This window comes from Ahaetulla prasina, chromosome 9 (genome assembly GCF_028640845.1).
Source record: "Ahaetulla prasina isolate Xishuangbanna chromosome 9, ASM2864084v1, whole genome shotgun sequence".
Classification (NCBI taxonomy): domain Eukaryota; kingdom Metazoa; phylum Chordata; class Lepidosauria; order Squamata; family Colubridae; genus Ahaetulla; species Ahaetulla prasina.
The window spans coordinates 26,480,751-26,496,404 of NC_080547.1; positions in this window are offsets into that span (position 1 = coordinate 26,480,751).

The following is a 15,654-nucleotide window of genomic DNA, read 5'->3' on the forward strand; positions in this document are numbered from 1 at the left end:
CTTCCTCCCTCCCTCCCTCCCTCCCTCCCTATCTGTTTCAGCCTTGGCCAGACACAATGCTAAAATGTACACTTCATTCCATTTACAAACCACCAGCCTCTGCATCAGAGACATACAAGCAACCCTACAAAGCAACATGGCATCTTTAAATAATTAACTAGTTCATATGTGTTGGCTCAAGTATCTGAAGACTAAGGCTAAATCTAGTTCAATAAATCTTTAGTCAGTCTTTAAGAAGCCTTGCATATGTTCCCTCCATTTGTTTTAAAGGTACTTTGCGTTAATTCAGAAAAAGCACCAGGATAGTCCACTGGATGCTGCAAATCATGGTACAAATGTAAACACTTGAAATTTCCTTCTGACTGAAGTGCATATATAGATGTTTGATCTAGGTCACTGTTGCTGGTTTCTTCTAGCAGAGATGGAGGGAGTCATAGGAGTCTTGCCTCACTGTTTTTCTCAATGATCTTTCACTAATCCAGTATCTAGCAATTAACAGCCATCCTTCCAAGTATGTAGCAAAAAGGTGCCCAGATATAAATCTTTTGGCTCCATGTGTGTCAATATTTTTGTGCCTGTTTATCTAATTGCTATTGGCTGCATGAAGTAGTTTTTGATTGAGGCATGAGGCAAAGTGGTATTGATCACACTAAATAAACTTTTCTAATAAGCCAAGAATCAATTGATCAGACAGGGCAAGGTGCCAGAATGATCACCTTTGATACACAAACCAAATTGTCATCTGACAAGCCATAGGCTAACTGGAGGATGATAGAACAGAATAGGTAATTCCACCCTATCCCTGAAATCCTATTTCTGAGCAAGCATTATGGACCCAGACTGAACTATCACCCTTTTTTTTGTGGGGGGGCAGTAGTCCAAAGACCAGAGAAAATGTGAACCAGAGAGATTTGATGCTTCACTTCTTCAGATAAGTTATCTCTGCCATAAAATTCTTTCCATTCTTTTTGCAAGTAAGAGAATTCATTTCTCTAAGTAGAAAGTAGTATTAAATCACATAAATTTCTTTAAATTTATAATTTTTTTAATGAGTTATCTTGTAGCTGCCCAGAGTCACCTCACTGTGAGTTGGGTGGCAAACAAATTTAATAAATAATAGAGATAGATAGATAGATAGATAGATAGATAGATAGATAGATAGATAGATAGATAGATAGATAGATAGATAGATTCTTTGACACTGTCTACTCTTCAGGACCTTTAACCTAGTTTGCATTCCCTTTGTAATCAGAACTGGATAATGTTTATGGAGATTCTCCTTCATCCAGGTCATGGTTGTTCCAAAGGTGCTTTTCCAACATGCAACTGGACTTTCTTGTTTGATTGTTTTTTTAAATGTTTTGCTTCTCATCCAAGAAGCTTCTTCAGAACTGAAGAAGTTTCTTGAGTGAGAAGCAAAACTTTTTCAAAGTAAAAAAACCCAAGAAAGTCCAGTTGCATGTTGGAAAAGCACCTTAGGACAGAATTGGATAATATTTGGGAACTTGAAGTTGCACAGAAGGATCATCAAAAGGTCAAAGTCTTTTTAATGCTAAGCAACTAGGGGCAGTGCTATCTCTTTTCTACTGGTCAGAGAAAAGAGATTAGAATCAGGAATAGGTTTTTTTCTGTTGATGCTTCCAGAATAACCTTGTGATTCTACAAGAATTATACCCTACAGGTAACATTACAAGATCATCCGAATGCTTGATCAAATAATAACAATAACCTAATAGACAGAATGCTTATTGTTCTCCTGCCCTCTCTTCTCAATCCAGGTTACTGTTTTTTGTCCATTGAGGTCAAACATCTAATGAAGAAAAGCATACAAATAAAATCCAGAATGTTGAAATAATTCTCAAGGCTATGTTTTATATTTTAAGTGAGTAATTCAACTGTTTGGAATGAAAAGCATTGATCCATTCCATTGTATCAAGTACCAAACTGTACTTTGGTTCAGGATCTAACCACATGAATGGGATTACCCTATAAACATGGAGACTACTTTAAATCTAAAGGTGGATCACACCATGGTTTTGAGAAGGAAGCCTTGAAATTCTAAGCTGGGGAAAGGGTGGCCAAACAGATGCACTTTGCCAGCAATGTCCCTAAAAAACAATCTAAATATCAGAGCAAAACTCTACATCTCCTAAAATTTTCCAACGAACAAACTGCATAATTTATAAAAAAATAAAATGTCGAGACTTCTTTGAATTGAGTTTAAGTTCTAGAGGCTACAAATCCATTTGTTTTTTGCTTCTTCGGTGATGTTTTTCAACCTCCAAATCTAACCTACAATTTCATGGGGGTCTTCCATAAAAACATTAAGCAGGATTGATATTGTTTATTTTTGTTTTTCCAGCATAAAGTAAGATTGGCTTGATGTTGCTCTCTGCTGTGAACTATCAGGAAAGAGCTGAGAAAATACACACTGTTTCTAATAAATCCTAGGAGTATAGTCTCATAATGAGTTTGGAGAATGTTGGAAACCAGGAGATTCCTCTCCTTATTGTGCAGCAACACTTGGCAATCTGGTATCCTTCAGATATTTTGGGTTTCACTTTCCAGAATCTCTTGCCATTAGGCATGTCATCTACCATCTAAAACAGTGGTTCTCAACCTTTATAGTGCTGCGACCCCTTTAATACAATTCCCCATGATGTGGCGACCCCAACCATAAAATTACTTTTGTTTTGAATTTATCGCACCTGAAGCCGTATTGGCTAGCGATCTGAACTACTTGCGATTGCCTTGAGGACGCAGGCATTAAAGCGGAGACTCCTCCCCTATTCAGTTTATCGCGCCTGAAGCCAGATTAGGCTAGCGATTGGGAGTGATTGCAGCTGGCTTGAGAGGGAGACATCGGAGCAAATATTTCTCTCTTTTTTAATTTATCGCGCCTGAAGCCGAATTCTGCTAGCGATTTGAAGAGCCTGCAGCTGGCTTGTGGAGTCAACCATTGGAGTGTGATTCGTCAACTCGCAAGTATACTTCCCATATTTCCGATGGTCTTAGGTGACCCCTGGCAAATCGTCATTCGACCCCCAACGGGGTCCCGACCCACAGGTTGAGAACTGCTGATCTAAAACATCTGAAGGCACTTGCTTTTTTAATTCTGCTGCACAGCATATATTATTTATTAGTTCATTCATTTATTCATTTAAATATTCTCATCAAGCTTAGTTAAACCATGATTAAAAGGTTTTAAATGACCAGTTCTTTAATTAAAATAATAAAATCTTCATTTCCTTGCATTATTTTTTCCTTAGCATTTTAATTAGATATACATATTCACCCTCTTCTTTCCTCCCTGCTGACCCAAACCTCTTCATCTGCTGTATTCTCAGAACATATCCAGTTTTTAGCTTCCTGTTTCAGCTCTCTTCCCATTTTAATGTAACTTTTGAAAACAGCAGTTGTACTTTTTCCTTCCATTTTGTTACATGTAGTTTTTCTCTGCTCTATTTTAATAATTTTTAAAAGTGGGGAAAACATTTTTTTAAAAAGAATAAACTGTTGGAGTCTTATTTTTGTTGCACTATTTTCTAAGCTAAACTACCCATGACAACTTTATTGCTGAAACTTTCCTCCTTTTCCCATTTATTAATTCTATTGCCTTGATTTCACTACAATGTTATTGGACTGTAATATTCATTCTATTTCTTCCTCAAACAAAGTGCATACTATTTCTATAATTTATTTGCCAAATTTAATTATAGTCAATTCTTGGATGATATGAGAATATTTTGACTTCTAAAATCCATTGAAAATGACCTCTCACACATTTTAGTTTAATAACTACAGTGATACATCAACACTCATCCTTATGGGTTCTAAGTACTAAAAAGGATAAGTACCAAATAAATCATATGACCTACCACATGACCCTTTGTTTTGGTGGAAATCGCTTCCTATCTGTCCTTTTTCCTATGTCAGCAACCTTCCCAGCATGACCAACTTCCTGTCTACTCTCTGCAGCTGTCCCCCACTTCCTTTTGCAGCACATCGAGTAGCAATCAATGAGTACCAAGACAACATTTTCATGCCAAAATATATCAAGTTCAGGCAGCCCTTGATTTAGGTAGTCTTGACTTAGATCACAACTGAGCCCAGAATTTATGTTGCTAAGTGAGAAATTTGTTAGTGAGTTTTGTTCCATTTTACAACTTTTCTTGCCACATTTCTTAAGTGAATCACTGCACTTGTTAAATTAGTAACACGGCTGTTAAGTGAATCTGACTTCCCCATTGACTTTGCTTGTCACAAAGTCACAAAAGATAGTCATATGACCTTAGCAGATAGTCATATGACCTGCAGCAGTCATAAATATGAACCAATTCTCAAGCATCTGAAAGCATGATCATGGGATGCTGCAATAGTCATGAGTATGAAATAATGTGACCATGTCATAAGTCACTTTTTTCAGTGCCGTTTTGAAACTTCGAACAGTCACTAAACAAACTGTTGTAAGTCGAAGTCTACCTGTACTAAATTTGGTGAGCTCTAAAGCAGTCAGATACCGAGGTACCATTGTACCTGGTATATAATTTATTTATTTATTTGTACAATTTATAGATTACCCATCTTATCTTGGTAATTTGATGAGTTTTAACCTTTGAGTATGAACATGCATGAGCACATGCACACTCTTAACATGCTGTGCCCAGTCTATTTGCACAATGCATTTAGCCATATGAGTAACCAATACTGAAAGCGTGTTAAATCACTAAGCACACCTGAATCCAATCAAAATGTATGTGTCAGGCCTGGAAGCCATACTACCTTGGTGCCTTCAGGATCCAGGCCTACCACAATCCTACCATGAGAAGTTGGGAGGTGGGATTACCGTGCTAGTTGAGGCCAGCGGGGGCACCCTGATTCAAGGACCAATGTGGGAACTATGATGGGAATTGCCACAACCACTGCACTGTCGGCATTCCAAAGAATGGGCATCCCACCACCATCACGCAGCCAATCTCTGGCTGGCTTTCTGGAGCAGCTGAGCTGCCTCAGAGTAAGTGGCATGCCCCAGCACTTTGGCTTGGGGCCAACGGGGTGGAATCTGGCCCAGCCAACATTCACTTTTCCGAGCGAAGGGCCCGTGGCACAAGAGACCAGAACAGCCACCCTTTACCACTTGGTCCCAAGTTGCTCGATGCCCAGCCTGATGAGGCATGACAGACCAACCACATATTCCTGCCCTCCCAGCCAGCCAACCAGGCCATGGAGTCCCCATCCAGCTGCCTGGGGATGGGACCCTGCCAGGCCCACAGCTACCGCCCAGGATGGGATTCCCACCAGCGAATCAGATTCATCCCCAGTTGGCTTACTACCCAGGCCAGGGGAAGGTGCAGTGCCAGTGGATGCTGCAGCAGAGGGAATTCCTGCAGCAAGGATCTGGCCAACCACCACCACCTGCTACGGGGCCCCCCTTCTGAGCGAATTTTGATGGGACTCCGGGGAAGCTGGCATATTTCCTGAACCATGTTTGGCCCCAGATTGACCAATATGGGAACCAGTACCCCTCTGACTGGGAGTTGATCTCAGCCATCACAAGTGGATGAATGAGGGGGAGGCGTCACAGTGGATAGCTAAACTCCATGATGAGGGGGCACCAGAGCTAGATGACACAGATGAGTTCATCCAGCTGATGAGAGTGAGGTTCAACAACGTCACCCAGCAAAAGGAAGCGGAGTCCCAAATCATCATGCTAAGGCAGGATGGGAGGCCTGCCAAGGAGCTGGTGTGGGAATTTCGGAGACTCGCTGGAAGCTAAGAGACTGGCCAGAGAGACTGGTGGTCAATACTTTCAAAAACGCATTGGATCCGGACCTGCAACCAGCCTGCAACATAAGAAGGACTCCGAACCAAAAAGCCGGTTGCAGAGAGACCGGCCAAATGGCCCCTCAGCTGCCGCATGCTGCCAAAAAAGTCTGAGGAGCCTCCACCCGCGAAACTGGGACCATCAACTTCTATCGGTGCAGTTAACAAGGCCACTGGGTGTCTGACTGCTTGGTGCCAGCGCCCGTGCCCCAAGCGAAGTCCCTCACATGGGCTTGGCCAAAGAGGACCCCGCAGAAACTGCCCGATAGGAGATGGAGCACTAAGCCAACGATAGAGAGCCCTGTCCAGCCTGCATAATTGGAGAAGGGCCCAGCCGAGGAATCTCCTCCCCACTCTCTGGGGGAAAGCAGCAGTGAAAACAACCCAATGGTGAGTGGAGCCATCTGTCCCTTTACCCTTAAGATCACCCTAATGGGCCCCGAGACAGGGACCCATGGGGAAGTGGAGGCAGTCATAGACCCAGGCTGCATGTGATGCCTAATCAGCCCCCACATAGTCGAGCAACTAGGCATACACACTCATCAGGGGTAAAATGCTCCAGGTTCGGATCAGATCGCATGATCCGGTAGCGATGGGGGCAGGTAGTTCGGAGAACCGGTAGCAAAAATCCCTGCCCCCTCCCCCTGCCCATACCTTGCTGTTCCTCTTCTCTGTCCCTGAAGCACTCGGTGGTGATATAGCTGCAAATGGCCTTAAATGACTGCCACGGCACTTCAAAGGGCCGCACTACAGCTGATCAGCGCTGTAGGCAGCTAGTAGACCAATGCCTCTTTTTTTTTAAAGAAGGTAGACCGGTGCCTGTCAAAAAAAGGCACTTGGTAGACTGGGGCCTCTCAGTAAAAGGCACTTGGTAGACTGGGGCCTCTCAGTAAAAGGCAATTGGTAGACCAGGGCCTCTATTTTTAAAGAAGGTAGTCTGGTGCCTCTCAGTAAAAGGTAATTGGTAGACCGGGGCCTCTATTTTTAAAGAAGGTAGTCTGGTGCCTCTCAGTAAAAGGCAATTGGTAGACCAGGGCCTCTCAGTAAAAGGCAGTTGGTAGACCGGGGCCTCTCAGTAAAAGGCAATTGGTAGACCCGGGCCTCTCAGTAAAAGGCAATTGGTAGACTGGGGCCTCTATTTTTAAAGAGGTAGACAAGTGCCTCTCAGTAAAAGGCAATTGGTAGACCTCTAGCCTCTATTTTTAAAGAAGGTAGACCGAGGCCTCCCAAGTTTTGTATACTTTATTATTTTTATTATTTATTATTATTGACCATGCCCATCCAGTCACCTGACCACCAAGCCACACCCACCAATTAAGCCACGCCCACAGAACTGGTAGGGAAAATTTTTAGATTTTACCCCTGACACGCATCACCTACACCAGCCTATTAGCTTTGAACAAATGGATAGTTCACTAATTGGCAGGGTCCCAGCCACCTGACTCATGGAGCTCATCAGATTAGAGATGGGGTGCCACAAAGAGCGACTCTGGTTCATAGTCGCCCCCCAAATGACAGACCCAGTAATCCTGGGCCTCTCCTGGCTCGATAAATGGGGACCCACAATTTCCTGGGATGGCACCCACAGAAAGATAGTCATCGGACTGGGCCCACTGCCACCAATGAAGCATGGATACCCCCACCCTGGAGATCATGACCCCAAAAGGACAGAACCCTCTGGAGCCAGCTTCACCAGCCCAGGACGTCGCACTGGGCAGCCAACAGATGTCAAAGGAATACTGGGACTTGGGGGGTGTTGCTCAGTGAGGAGGACTGCAACTTCCTCCCCCCTCATTGCCCAACTGACTGTGCGATGGAATTTGAGCTGGGGGCAAAACTACCCAAGCCGAAAATGTACTCAATGATGCCAGCCGAGATAGGGGAATTGAGAAAGTATTTAGATCTGGTGCGGGGGATCATAGAGCCCACCAAATCCAAAGTGGCAGCCCCGGTGCTTTTTAAAGAAAAAAAGGACAGTGGGATGAGACTGCATGGATTTTCATGGAATTAATGCCATATGCATGGAGAACACCTACCCCCTCCCTCTTATTAAGGACATGCTCAACCACCTGTTGAAGGGCAAGGTATTCACCAAGCTGGATTTACAGGAAGCCTACTACCACATAAGGAATAGGGAGGGGGATGAGTGGAAGACTGCATTCAACTGCCCACTTGGCAGCTTCCAGTTCAAGGTGATGCCATTCAGACTGCAAGCCCTCTCCCCCCCGCTGTCTTCATGCAGTTCATTAATGAGATTCTGTATGATCATCTGTATAAGGGGGGTCTGGTCTACTTGGCGACATTCTTATATTCAGTGAAACACTGGACGAACACATAAAACGTATCTGACAAGTGCTGAAAAAACTGCTCACCATCAAACTCCATGCAAAGCTGTCAAAGTGCAAGTTTCACAAAACTTCGCTGGACTACTTAGGCTACCGAATTTCCAGTGAAGGCATAGAAATGGATCCCGGCAAAGTTAGGGCCATTTTAGACTGGCAACCCCTATGCACCCAATGATAGCTTCAAAGCTTCCTGGGCTTTTCAAACTTCTATAGGCAGTTCATCCCAGCCTTCACCGAGGTGATTCTACCCCTGACTGAACTGTTGAAAACGGGGTCCCCAACAGTGAAGCTGAAGCCCTCGCAGCCCATTGCCTGGACTATGGAGTGCCAAAGGGCATTTGAGAACCTAAAGGGACTTTTCGCACAAGAACCGATCTTGCAGCATCCAGATCCAGAGCAGCAGTTCATGATCCAAGCCAATGCCAGTGATGTGGATGTCGCTACCATGCTCCTACAGAGGGACTCCAAGGGGCAATTACTGCCATGCGCTTAGAGGTCCAAAAAACTCAACGACATGGAGAGGCGATGGGCCATCTGGGAAAAAGAGGCATATGCCGTTTGATGGGCATTGCTCTCCTGGAGACATTTCCTGGAGGGGGAAAAATACCTTTCGAGGTCTGGACTGATCACAAAACCTAGAAGCCCTAAAGATGCCCTGTTGTGACCCAGGTTCCTGGACCCGGACTCCTGGACTCGGATGATTCAGAAAGTGAGGGAGAAGACCTGGCAAGCCCTGCTTCTCTTGAGCCCTCTCCCTCCCTGGCACCCACTCAAAGGGAGGAGGAGGGGCCGGCAAGGCCTGATTCTCTGGAGCCTTCTTCTGATTTGGCAACGCCCCAAGAACAATTTTGGAGTGATGCAAGACTGTGCAGACGTGACCGGCGCGCGCAGCAGAAGCAGCGTTGGGATAAAGCCAAGTAATAATTGTCATGCAGTGACATCTGCAGAGACTATAAATAGGAGGCGGGACTTCCTGGTTTTTTGTCTTGGACAAAGCAATGAATTTGCGCGGGCAAACTGTATCAATGGAGGGAAGAATATATTCGTGAGTAATTCTGGCCTTATCTATAATTTCCTCGTTATCTCCAGAAACTTGGCAAGCCCGTGGGTAGACGTGGCCAGGACATTATCTATGTAAATAAATTAGAAAAGAAGGCCTCTGACTGACTCTTTGCTGGGAGTATTGGGGGGAGGGAAACAGAACATGCCCAGGAAATTGTCCCCCAAGCAAGTCTGCTGAGCTCAATACTTCAGGCACTTCAAATTTGAGCTAAAGTGGGGGGGCGTGGCCAGTGTCGCGATGGGATGGTGTGGCTTGGGCTCTTGGGTGAATGCTGAAATTCCTGCTGTTCTGGGGGTTCTCAATGAACCATAGCTGTCCTGGAGGGACAGCGAAGAATGAAGCCACTGGCCGGCGCAAACAGGGAAGTTCCAAATTCCCTGCAACTGCCAAAGTCGGGGATGGCCACACAAGAAGATTGTGCAGGAGGTGAGATCAGAACAGAGTATTGTTACCAGGCGAGCAATTGGTCTACCCGCAGGTAAGAAGAAAAAACTTTTAAGCTCAAAAACTCTTTGATTTGAAGTTAGCGGCTAATTGGCATGAGGAAACTTGAAGTGAGAGGAAGCAAACAACAAAGAGGATTTACAAGACAAAAGCCCTAAAAGACACAACATTCCATCTGGATTTAAAAGTGGTTTTGGAAGAAGATGTAAATGTTGGAAAGAGAAGACTGAGAGGAAACATCTTTTGCTAACAAAAGGATTTAATGGAGGATTAATAAATGACATTTTGTTGCTGGAGAAGAAAAAGAAGGCGACATTGTATTGTTTTGTCTAGAGGCAGGAGGAACATTGGAACATTGAGGAGCACTTGCTTGAACAGCTGTGGTAAAGATCAAGATTGAAATTGAAACCTGGATGACCTAGAGAAAAAAAAAATTGAACTGGCTTCCATTTGGAAATAGGAAAAAAAAGGGTGGGGGGAAGAGAGAGACAATATTTTGGACTTGAATTTGGACTATATATAAGTTAAGATAAATAAATCTAAAAAGTTTTTCTCCTCATATCGAAAACATGGAGAATTGGGAAGAATTATGGGAGATGCTTCAAATAGTGCAAGAGTCTTTTAATCGGAACAAACAAGCAGAATTGTGGCTTAAAAATAAAAAAAGGTGTCAGCCTCCACTTTAATTAAGTATATTTCTCCTACTAGACTGTTTTACTGTTTTATTATCTTGTTAAAAGTTTGCTCTACTGAGTGTCTTACATGATTAATGGAGGAGGGGGGAGGTTTTTACTGTTCCCAGCGTTCGGCTGGCATTGCATGTGTGGGAGAGGGAGATAGCCTTTTTAAAAAGACGTTTGAACTGTTTTGGTGCGTGAATGTAATGGCAGCTGCTTGCTTCACATTCCATCCAGAAGACTGACAGAGGGAGAATATCGGAAGTGAAACTACACGTGGCCAAGGAGGAAGATGACATTGGATTATTACTGTATGACCTCTAGTAGGGGGAGGGTTCAGGAGAGGATATGACTGTGGTTTTGATTTACTTCCAGTTCTGGCTTTGCCTGTACAGCATTCAGACTTGCTTAGTATAAATTACCAATTTCTTCAAAATGATGGAGTTGGGTCTATTTTCTTAAGCACTGATCTTAGGCTGGTTGACAAAAGGAATGAGGAAATAATTATGAGGAAACAAGAACAAAAATATATAATTTCAACAAATAATGTTGAAAAAGAAATGAGTGAGGATAATATAGATGATCATATTGGGATTGATAGTGAAAACATAAAAATGGAGAGAGAGGGAAAGATATTTTAAAAAAGAAAGGTAAAAAAGAAAAAAAGAAAAGATTGAGGGGGAAAATTAAAAGAGTGAAAAAAATAGATGATTACACTGGGATTAGCAGTGACAGAATAAAGAGAAGAGGAAGAACTAGAGAAAACTTGAGGGGAAAGAGTAAAAGTCAGAGAAAGGTGGAAAAGAAGATGCAAGAAAGGGAAGAAGAAGATGAAAGAATGGGAGAAAGGGAGAAAATATTAAGAGATGAGATCTGGGAGAGACTGAAAGAAAACGGTTAAAAGAAGGAGAAAAATGAATAGTAGAAAAGAAACTAAAATAGTGGTAGAAACTTTTTTCTTTCTTTCTGAAATAATGGAAATTAGTAGAAATATGTGGATTATTGTAAAAAGGTAGTAAAAAAGGTTGAAATGAATGAAGGAAATTAAAAAAGAGAGGAGGAGAAGTAAATTAAATGTGGAACATATAATGGGATAAATGTTTTCTTTTTCTGTTTGTGTCTGAGAATACATGGAATGAGAGAGAATTAAAGTTGATGGTAAAGAAATAAATTTTAAATATATAAAAGAATGGAAAAGCCAGCAGATGAAATGTGAAAGATAGCATGGTTTATAAGTGAAAATGATTGAAATTAAGATGTAAAACGGAATAAAATTGAAATGTTAGTAAATGATGTACACTATTGGAAGAAAATAATAAGTATTGAATTGTGAACAAAAACATTAAGAGGTGGAAAGTTGTATTAATTGTTTGTATGATACAAATGGAACAAGATGAAGACAATGTTAATAACTAAAATATAGGAGGGGAGGTTTGAGAAATATGCATAATAAATGAGAAAATCGGGGATGTCTGGACACCAGAAATATTGAAAATAAATACAGCAATGGAGAGAGGTAAGAAGGAGAGAGATGGAAGGGGAGAAGGAGGGAGAGAGAAAGAAGAAAGGGAAGAGGAGAGGAGGAAAGGTAAGGGAAATAAGAGTAGGAGAGAAGGTTAGATAGGGAGGAAGTGGGGAGGAGGGGGAGAAAGGAAGGGGAAGTAGAGAAGGAACAGGAGAGAGAGAGAAAGAAGGTAGAATGAAAGAAGGGAGGAAGAGGAATAATAAGAAAAAAGGATTGCTGTGAAAAGGAAATGATGAAATGGAAGAAAGACAACCCCAAATATATTTGAATATATTAGGATAAAAATTGAAATAGTTAAAAAAAAATGAAAGGGAATGAATATGAATAAAAATGGAGAAATTAGAACTTGAGGGTGAAAGAAGTTGTGAAATGAGTAAGGAAACATTAGGAAATGAATAAAAACTATGAAAAAAAATATTTCAGCAAAAAATGCAACTAAGTAAAATATATTTGAATGTATTGAATTGTATAAGATATGATATGGCCAATACTTTGTTCATAAAATATATATGTGTGTGTGTGTGTGTGTGTGTGTGTATGTGTGTGTAAACTAAAAAATCAATAAAAACTTGTTTTTAAAAAAAATTGAGCTAAAGTACATACGGCAGGGAAAAGCGTGCTGGCAGATGTGCTGTTCAGAAAACTCCAATTTGACACCACCGGGAGGTGGTGGTCCACACTATAATCCCCCCTCCTCCCAGTGGGTCGCCCAAATCACCATCAGAAGCCGGATCAGGCGATCACCTGACCCCAGATGTGAGGGATGGCCAGCAAATTTTTTTTTTGAACTTATATCCCACCCTTCTCCAAAGACTCAGGGCGGCTTACATTGTGTTAAGCAATAGTCTCATCCATTTGTATATTATATACAAAGTCAACTTTTATTGCCCCCAACAATCTGGGTCCTCATTTTACCTACCTTATAAAGGATGGAAGGCTGAGTCAACCTTGGGCCTGGTGGGACTTGAACTTGCAGTAATTGCAAGCAGCTGTGTTAATAACAGACTGCATTAGTCTGTTGAGCCACCAGAGGCCCTTAAAATTAAAAGCAGAGCTGCCCCCAGACCCTCGGCTCAATGACAACCAAGGTTTCCTCACCATGAGAGAGGGACTGGCGGGGAAAGGATCCAAGTTGTATGTCCCAGCCAGCCTAAGACTTGAGATGCTCCAACATAGCCATGACTCCAAACAAGCTGGTCACTTCGGATTCCTGAAAACTTTGCATCTCGCCAGAAGACAATTCTGTGGCCAAAAATGAAAGCAGATGTGGATGACTACGTTAAGAGTTGTGCCATTTGCACAGCTATGAAGAACAGACCTATCAAGCTGCCAGGACTTTTGTAACGTGGCAGACCCTAGCAGGAGGAGATTGCAATGGACTTCATAATAGACCTCCCAGAGAGTGGGGGTAGCGCAGTGATATGGACCATCATCGATCTATTTTCCAAACAAGCCCATTTCACCACTTGCTCCGGATTAACCTCTGCGAAGAAGCTAGCCAAACTCTTCATCAAACACATCTATGACTACACGGGGCTCCCTGCTGCATAATCTCAGATAGAGGAGTCCAATTCACTGTCAAATTCTGGAGAGAGTTCCTGAGGTCCATTGGGTCCACCCAGGGGCTCAGTTCAGCTTTCCATCCAAGCACCAATGGGGCCATTGAATGTATGAACGCCATGGTGGAACAATACCTCCTGTTGGATTACCAACAGGAGAACTGGGCAGAACTATTGCCATTTGCAAAGGTGGCATATAACAACACTGTACATTCCAGCACAGAACTCACCCCTTTTCAAGTCATCAGTGGCATGGAATTTGTCCCCATGCCTGAACTGCCAAGAGAACCCCCCACATCCATGTCATTTGCAGAATGGATGGAGTCGTTAAAAAAGAGGTGGAAAAATATGAAAAAAGCCCTCCAGTGGCAGAATATAAAAAACCGGCAAACAAACACTGCTTGCTGCAACCCCCCTTTCAAGTGGGGGATAAAGTTTTTCTTTCCACCAAATACATAAAATTAAGGCTGCCAAGCAGAAAGTTAGTACCAAATTTCCTAGGTCCTTTCCCTATTGTAAAGACCCAACCACCTCCCCCTCCCATTGTAGTACAAGGGGAAGCTCATTATGAAGTAAAGAAAATATTGGACTCCAGGTTACATAGAGGTCAACTGCAATACTTCATACACTGGAAAGTGTACCCTTTGTCTGAAGCCACCTGGGTCAAGAGTTGGAATGTCGAAGCAGATAGGCTGATTAAGCAGTTCCATGATAAGTACCCGGACAAGCCAAAGAGTCTCCCTGGGGGGAGGGATGGTTAATTGTGGATTAACTCCCCTTACCTTTACTCTCTTCGCAGGACATGCTTCTCATTTGAGGGGGGTGGCATCTGTCAGGCCTGGAAGCTATACTACCTTGGTGCTTTTAGGATCCAGGCATGTCACAATCCTACTGTGGGAAGTTGGGAGGGGGGATTACATGAGTGAAGTAGAATTAGCCATAATAAAACTTTGCAGAGAAGTTCAAGACCATGGTGTCTGACAGCTGTGCTAAGAAGAAAGTGGAGGTTGTCTTCTGTACGTGAAGGAACTGATTGGAGCAGTGGTGCACATGTGGGAAAAGTGGGCAAGGTCTTGAACTTTCTTTTGGGTGAGGAAAACCTGGAAGCTCTCAGATTCGGGTTTTCCACAGATGTGCCAATATGATATCTCTAATAAAAGTTAGCTTTGAGAAATTGCAAGCCTCGGAGTTTGATTTCGTTGGGGGTGTTACTTGGAACCTTGACAGCATGTCAGCACTACATGCAAGGACAGAAAAAGCAAATACAAGGTATCTCAGCTCCTTGAGAATGCTAGATTGAAAAGAATCAACCCAACATAGAGTTAAGCATGGTGGATTTAAATAAACTTAATTATACAATGAATGTTGACTGGAATTCATAGCCCTGATGTTTTGTTTTTCTCTTTACAACCCTGTAATCCCTTTTATCAGGGTGGAGTCAGGGTGATTGAATGGAGCTAAGCCCCAATGTTTAAAAATGTTTAAATCCTAATAAGATTTAGACTTTTGAGCCAATAACGGCCTAAGGAGAAAATAAATTGAAACTCATTGTATTTTCATCCATACACCTGCTAATTTGAGATCCAGCAAAACTACAATGCTGAGTTGCTCTTGGTTTGATTTGTCAGATTCCAGCTGTGATGTGAGTACTTAAGCATATAAGAATGTAATTATACAACGTATTCACTATGACTCCCACATTGCATCTATCCCATCAATTTATGTCTCAATCATTTGTTTATAAAACCTGGCATTAATCCCATTTCATATATCAGAGCCAATCTTGTTAGACTGGTAGCAGATACAAAATGTGTCAATATAGCATTTCAATGACGTTTATCAAACATCATTACAGGAAATGAAGAAGTTAAAAGCTTAAGCAAACAGCTCATTAATTCACTTTTGGAACTAATTCTCTTCCTCAAGCCAAAAATCAAGCAAAAGGAAAGACATGCTGAGTAAATCCATGAACCTCTATGTATTGTGTTTTGCCCAAACTCTAGTAATAAAAACAGAAGAATGAGGGTATGTTTAATACCTCAGATCTACTTTGAAAACCAGACTAGATAAGGAGGTAAAAATGCACTCTTTTAATCACGCACTGACTGTATCATGGATCTATATATATTAACAGAAACTGGTGTCAAGATTTTAAAATAATTTACAAATTCTGTGACAATTTAGAGACTTTAATTATCAACTGCAAGCCTTACTATTC